The sequence below is a fragment of the Gymnogyps californianus genome, chromosome Z (genome assembly GCF_018139145.2).
Source record: "Gymnogyps californianus isolate 813 chromosome Z, ASM1813914v2, whole genome shotgun sequence".
NCBI classification, from domain to species: domain Eukaryota; kingdom Metazoa; phylum Chordata; class Aves; order Accipitriformes; family Cathartidae; genus Gymnogyps; species Gymnogyps californianus.
In genome coordinates, this window is record NC_059500.1 from 81,539,612 (window position 1) to 81,547,352 (window position 7,741).

Consider the following 7,741-nt stretch of genomic DNA (forward strand, 5'->3'; position numbering starts at 1 on the left):
CAAAATTAGCTTTTTGTCTCCCAAACAGGCAATTATCTCTTGCAAAACTATGTAAGTCTAAAATGCAGGAGAGGCAATATTAAGCTCTACTAAAATGGTGCCTTTAAAGTACAAATTGTTGCAAAATGTGAAAACAACATGGGGGATTTGCAGCCACAGAAAACTGGGACTACTTTTTATTTTATAGTTTCCAGGCATACCAGGCACCAACAGAGATGACCCTAAAAAATCACAGCTACGGCTGCATTACATACAGCACCCCATTTTTAGATTATTTTAGAGGAGGTACAAATGAACTGCTTCCCCATTCCTCCTGAAGCCCCCATAGATACACTCTAAACACGACCGAGCAACCTGGATTCCTAAGGTATACCTGTGATATACGTAAAACATAAACCAAACTGCAACATATACCTAATATATGGTGGTGTGATGTGGCTAAAAATGTTCTTGGTGTTTATTTGGGACTGCCTACAGAAGAAAACCCCGATGTTCCTACCTACGTGGCAACCTGGGCATGCTAGATGAGTATCAAAACATCTTCATTGCCCACCATCAATACACACAGCTATTAAGTAGACAGATGCAGACAGAGATTAGGAAACATTTTTGGAGATCGTTAGGACAGCCCTTGTAAAGGCACAAGCTTCGGGATGCAACGAACTGAAAGGCAAAACAGAGACTTGAGATTTACATCCCAGATCAGGCTCCGGAGCGTGAAGCAATAACGGTGGTTCTGGATAGCACAGGCAGCAAACTGCGTCTAATGCGACTTCTTCAGACAGGCAAAGCAGGCAGGAATGAAGCAGGCACAGGTCTATGCAGATTCCAGCCCATGACACACTCGGCAGAGATTAAAAAGTCTGAGTGCTTTCTAAAGAACAACAACCAAAAAAAAAGCCCCTTCGGTCATTAGTTCATTTATTTTTATATGAAAAAAGAAAACAAGCAGCATCTCCTAGAACAGTTTCAGGGATGCCTCTCCTGCATGTCTGCTCTCCCCCACAACCATCAAAAGAACCGAGCTGAAGGTGAAGCAGTTTTCCAGGGGCAGGGAAGCACACAGCTCTGGAAATCCCATGGAAAAATGGATTCCTTCTCATGCCTAAGCATGTCACACCCTCGACCTCTCCTGCCACCAGGACCACCAGCATGTCCCCACCCAGGACCACGGCTGGCACGAAACCATCCCAGCATTTTGCAGGAAACGCTGCGCATAAATGCCTGCACAAAATGAATGCAAAATTATGCGGCTAATTTGCATCTGTAATTACTATGAATTAGTATGCAATTGGCCAATTAGATTCCCTTCTTGCATGCATGCAGTTTCTAAATTCAGGCCTCATCATGGAGCGATCTCCTGGTTTGATAAGCAGTCCAGCTGATGGGCTGTCTCCAAGTTCTGCTCCTAACCTCAGGAGCATCCTCCAGCTCCTTCGTGGGCTTGCATCACAAGTACAGGCTAAAAACATTCACTGATCCCAGACAGCTTTCAATAAATACACAGGATTTTATCTATAAGGGATCTCTGAGATGACCTAACCTCACCTCAACCCGAAGAGTGGAGCCTCATGAAGCCCACATGTGACATGTGAGCTAAAGCACGTTTCTCAGGAAGATATCTAACCCCAAACCAAACGTGATGGAGAACCCATCCCATCCCTACGCAAGCATGTCAGCAGCCTGCCTGGAAGTGTATACAACATTTGGCACATCCAGTTAAAAGATGCAATGGAAATGCTTTTACTACTCATCCACAGCACACGTGCTCCGAGGACTGAGAGGGCATCGGGGAGGACCAGCCATGCCCACTGACTTGGAGGCAGCACGTTTCTTCAAACTCCTTTTTTACCTCTAGACGCGACCCGGCAGAGTCCAGCCAGGGAAGAAATAACGAAGGAAAAGAGCCTCCCAACAAGCCTGGTTTGAAGCCATCCCTGTGGGACCAGGTGGGCTGCATGGATTTGGGGTAACAGAGGGCAGGAGGGGGGGCTCGACCCTGCTCCTCACCCTTCCCCAGGTCCTCTCCTGGGGCTGGGGACCCCAATGACAAGCAGCCACTCGTCCAGGTAGAGCTTCTTCACCTCCAGCGACTGCGGAGGACTGGAGTTCCTCATGGATAGAGGAGCCTGGCAAGCTGTGAGCCCATTTTGGGGAGCCTGGGGACTGGCAGGGGAGCGTGGCCATGCCGGACCCCCTTGGCTGTGTGGCATCTTCCTATTCCTGGGGAGGAGGAGGAGGACAGGAGCACCAGGGAATGACTAAGTCCCATTAAGAGCACCAGGGTTGCCAAACCACTAGGAGGTACCAGCAAGAGACAACAGGGACCAGGGCCAAAATTGCACCAGCACCATGACCACCGGGGCAAGGTGGGCGAGAGGAGGCTTGACATCATACGGTGGTTAACCCCCACGCACCCACCGGCCGCTCCTCCACCCAAAATCAGGCCCCGGACGTCCATCTCATGAAGGATGCTCATGCAGCAGGACCACCTGTGAAGGCGAGGATGCCCCCACTCATTCCACCAAGGAAGGCATCACCACCCCGTGTTGGGTGAAGGGGAGCGTTATCTCCCGAAAATCGTGCCACCAGCACCCCGATCCCCCACCCTCACTCCCCACACCTCGGTCCCTTTTATCCGGCACCCCCGGGCAGCAACAATGGAAAGTTACAGCAGATTTCCCCTCCGACGCTGTGCTAACTCTTGCCAAAACAGAGGAAACTCGCTCAAGACTGGAAGGTGACTTTAATTTCCTCTGATTTTTTTTGAGGGCGGAGAGGGGTGTGTGACTTACTTATTTCTTTTTAACACCTTCGCCTTCCTTTGAGCCGTGCCTCCCAGAAGAGGAACATGCCAACAGCACGCTCATCCACGGATGCCCAAAGAAGGGAGGCTCAGCGCTTGGCACAGCAGCATCTTCCCCAATTACTCATGTTTCAAAATCAAAAGTGCTTTTTTCCTCTATTCCCCCCCCAAAAACCAAGCAATCCTGCAGTTCAGCTTGGCCACAGGACAAATAGCTCCGATATTGCATGGGTTTTTCCCCAGCTCTGCAGCAAGCGCCTTCCTGGGGAAGCGGTCCAGGTCCGATACGGACCACGGTGTGAAGAGCCGCTCAGCATCACCAGCCCCGAGATGCCACCACCCTGAACTCATCCACAGCCAGGGCTGATGGCACTTTGCTCCAGGGCTTTGCTAAAGGCTCCGACGTGTTTCTCTAAAGAAGTCTCAGGTCTGCAGTTAGCTGCTGGTGTAAATAAGGTGACCTTCAAAGCTACACCAGCAACTGCTGTGAAGACACCATCCTCCTCCTCCCTGCTTCTCCCTAGACCGATGCACGTTTAAAACACGTTGCGTTTTAACATGATAGTTTTTCTACCTCTTGCTTTCAGCTGGGATTGCATGCTCAAAGCAAGAACAAACAGGTATTTTACAAGGATGGCCGGGCATTTCTTTACAATTCAAAGCCCGAAAAAGATAACAGGCTTAGAATAACCCCGCACGCACAGTCCCGGAGAAGGTCTGCCCCTGAAATCAATGGACTAACCAGGCAAATAAAATCACTCACACTTGGAAGTGTTGTGAGCTTGGTCCATAATAAAAGACATAAAAAAAGGCATCAAAAAATAACACAGGCAGTGCTGCAGGAGTACGTACGTATACGTACAGACAAAGCTGCTGAAGTGCAATACTCAAGTTGCATCAACATCACAAAAAATGAGGTTAACACCCTCTTTTTCATATTTTGAAGGGGAACCATAAAATGAGTTATTTGTAAACTGACACTAAATTAATTTACAAGTTGATGTTTATTTTGTGAAGCCCGTCATTATTATGGGTCACTTTAAATTTACAACCTGAACCCAGTAAACTCATGCATCGTCATATTAATTGCACATTATCAAAGAGCTCATTTATAGCCTTATCATTTGAAACGGTGATCATTAAAGAAACCCTGCTGCTTGTTTCCCACTTACAATTTCACATGGCATCTCTATGCTTCTCAACAGGCTGACCAAGAAGTGTTTATCTTCTTGAGGAAAAAAAAAAAAGACTCTAAAACAGAATATCAGGGATTAATTTAATCAATCCAGGGCACTGGCCAACACCAGGTCCGCACCAATGCCTGGTGCCTTTGGGTGGAAGAGAAAACCAAGGTCCCCAATAGCAAATTCCAGCCCCAAAAAGAAACTCCAAGCTGCAAACATCCCAAAAAGGACGATTTATAAAGGCAAGGCTGACAAGCGGAGCGCTGCCGGCAGACGGCAATGCAATAACAACGCTGCCTGCAAATCCCCGCTGAGCAACTTCAGTGACTATCATCAGTCATGTTTCTCTTCTCCTCTGTTTAATTGACAACCAAGATGCTTAAAAGCGACAATGAATACCCCAAATGTTTTCTCTCGCATCACTGTGATTAACTTCTGGAAATTAATTCTCAAGCTGCAAACGGTCACCAGTTTTGGTGAATCTTCAGGACTTTAACCTCAAGCTCATTGCTGACCTAGCTGAGGTCACCATGCTCCTGCCCGCCCTTTTTTGGTTTTACTTTGATCGTGTGTTCATCACAGAGCAAGGCAACCTAAAAATAAATCCCTCAAAGGGATTTCTATTTAAAAGTTGCCAATGGCTTCTTACTCGTGTCCCTGTGCCAAGGTACAACACACGCTACAGAAGGGCTCATCTTCGTTGCAGTCATGGAGTTCATCACCTGCCAATTAGCTTGAGGTCCATACATTTGCCCGTGCTGATTTGGTTACTCCCATCAGATTTGATCAAGCATGCAAATCTTCAGGTCTTACACTAGGCGAAGCCTGGAGAAAGGAGAAGGCCTGAGCCAATAAATAAATAAAAATACCATGTTTGGATTAAACTGAAAAAAGAAGTAAAGTTTTCTCCTCCCTCCCAACCTCCTCTGCTGCGTGTTGTTAAACATGATGCAATGAGAAGGTTCAGGTGGCACTGGAAAGGCTCCTTCCACCAGGAACGGAGACCAAGAGGTCCTACGGGGCAAAGGCCGTCTTGCAGACTGGTAGATCTTGCATGCACTAGACCCAAAATCTGCAAGAAGTAGCGACAACAGGTTGGGAGACACCACTTTTCTCAGCAAATCAGTACCCCGTAAGGTTACTTAGGACTTCCTAGAGCATCGTTCACCCCACAACCCAAAAGGATCCATGTCCCTCTTGGGGGTGCTTGGCTGGCAGAGGCGACAACTTTCAGCTAAGCCATACAGCTGCTGGCTTTGCCCACTGGAAGACATAAATAAAATGTCCACGTCATGTTCATAGGGGGTGTCCTGTCCAGTTTCCAATAGGGTTCATCCTATTTGTGGACCCAAATTTTCCCTGCAGCTCCAAATGGAGGCAGTAACTCTGCATTTCAGGTCCTGAACCATCGTGTTGATGCTGCCTTAAAGCCTGGGAGCGGCATTTTATGTGCATGTGAGAGTTTATAGAACGTTTGGGTGTCATTTCTGATGAATGGCCCTGCATAAATGTTAGATCTCCAACCTGTTGCTCTTGCAAACACTATTATTTTTTTTCTTATTTATTTGTATTGCAGTAATTCATTCAGGTGCCAACCATGATTGAGGCCATGCTATCAATATGCAGCCTGACAGCAGCAGCAAGAGACAGCACCAGCTCTACAGACCACACAGCAGAACAGCTGGTGTTGGTGGGGAATAGAGGGAAAATGAGATGATGTCCTCAAATCCCAAGGAAAACCCTAGCAAAATGAACAGAAAGAGAACCCCGATCCACAGAGCACCCATCTAAGCGTTTAACCAGAAAAGGACCACAGAAGCCCCATCTCAGGCAGAACAAGGAGTCTCAGACAGACCTTTCATATTGAGATGTGTGTCCCACCAAAACACCTAGACCGTGACAAGAGCAACTAAAGGCCATCAGCTCACACCTCTGCAAAGCCAGTCCCAGATAAAGCTGTCCTAGCCGGGACAGCCTCTCTACCCACCCCAGAGACCTGCTTCCCTGCAGGAACGATAAGCACACCCAACACATGCTCCAGCGCTGGTTTGTATGGACTGGCAGGATGAGATACTATCAGCCCACACCGCTCCTCTTCTCTATAGAGTGCCCCGAGGCGGCATGCAAGCCCTGCTGCTGGTGAGCAATGCAGAAGCAGTGGGTGGATCTGCAACATCGCAGCTCTGGTCTGGCAAGGTGCGGACCTGCACCATCCTTGACGAAGCCAACATGCTGTCCAAAAGCAGGTTGATGTGGCCCATCAGCCTGTGGGGATGTGGGCTAACTCCACATCTGTGGCCAGGCATTGTGTCACCTCCTCTACCTGTGCCAGATGTTCATCCCACTGCACGAAGGACCACGCATGTGGACAACCACCATGGCCATGGCTGACAGCGAGCTGCTGCCACCCTGAGCCACAGCAGCCAAAGTGTCACCAGGATGGGCTGGACCTCCAAGCCATGGAGGTCTGCCAGGATCCCAGTCCTGCTCCCTGGGAATTGTACAGCCATCTGCAACGGAGGCAGAGCTGGCTCCTGGTTCTCCTTGCCACCAGGAACAGGCAGTGTCATCTCACACTTTGAAGACTTTCTTCTGAGCCTCGCTCTTGTAGCAACTCCCTTTGCTCCTGTAGATCCACTGGAGACGAAACCAGCAGCCTGGCAAGGCCCACCGCTCCCCACCTGCCTGCTCCTTCCTCCTCCTCCTCCAAAAAAAGAGCAAACCCTTTCAGACCAACCAGCTTAGGTAAACAAGCCAACACACCTCGTCCCAACGACGATAATGGAGAACTAAGATCTAATTAAATAAATGAAAGAGATTCATAAGAACGGGGAGGGTTGTTTCTTTGAGCTGGTCACGGTGAGATTAAAAGCAAAGCGAGACCCGGATCCCTTTTCACCGGAGAGCTGTAAAACGAGTGGCACAGACCCAACAGAGCTTAAAATACACGGCAGGGCACACCCTTCCCTCCAAACACACCTGCCACTTTCCCCCCTCCCTCTTTTTCTCTCCCACATCCTCTCTGGAAAAGCCAAACTTCATTCATTACAGAACCAAACTATTTCCTTTTTTATTCTAATATTTTCTTTTTTTTTTTATAGGCGACCATCTGGGAGCAGGGAGGGGAAAGGAAGCCCTGGAGCTTTTCAGACACAATAAAAAAAAGAAAAAAAAAAAGCATGATTAAAACCAAAAAGCATAAACAAACAAACCATGTTACCCAGAAAAATGACTTCGGGGAAAAGCACCAAAAAAATTATATAAGCTTCTGGACTGTGGCAGGAGAAGAGAACGGAGAGTCCTCGCTGCCGAGGAGAGCGTGCCGCTGCGGTGGAACGGCGGCTGGGACAGCAGGGATGCTCTGGGCCAGCCAGGAAGGAGAAGGGTTTCACCTAGATTTAGCTGCCTAAATATGTCTTCAGGCACCTGGTTCCAGTAATTGCAAAGCTCCGGTCTAGGCAAACTCAGACCCTTTTGATACGGCGTAATTGCCCCTCTACTCCGCTCTGGTGAGACCCCACCTGCAGTACTGCATCCAGCTCTGGAGTCCTCAGCACGGGAAAGACATGGACCTGTTGGAGCGGGTCCAGAGGAGGCCACAAAAATGGTCAGAGGGCTGGAACACCTCTCCTGTGAGGACAGGCTGAGAGAGTTGGGGTTGTTCAGCCTGGAGAAGAGAAGGCTCCGGGGAGACCTTATTGCGGCCTTCCAGTACTTAAAGGGGGCTTAGAAGAAAGATGGGGACAGAGTT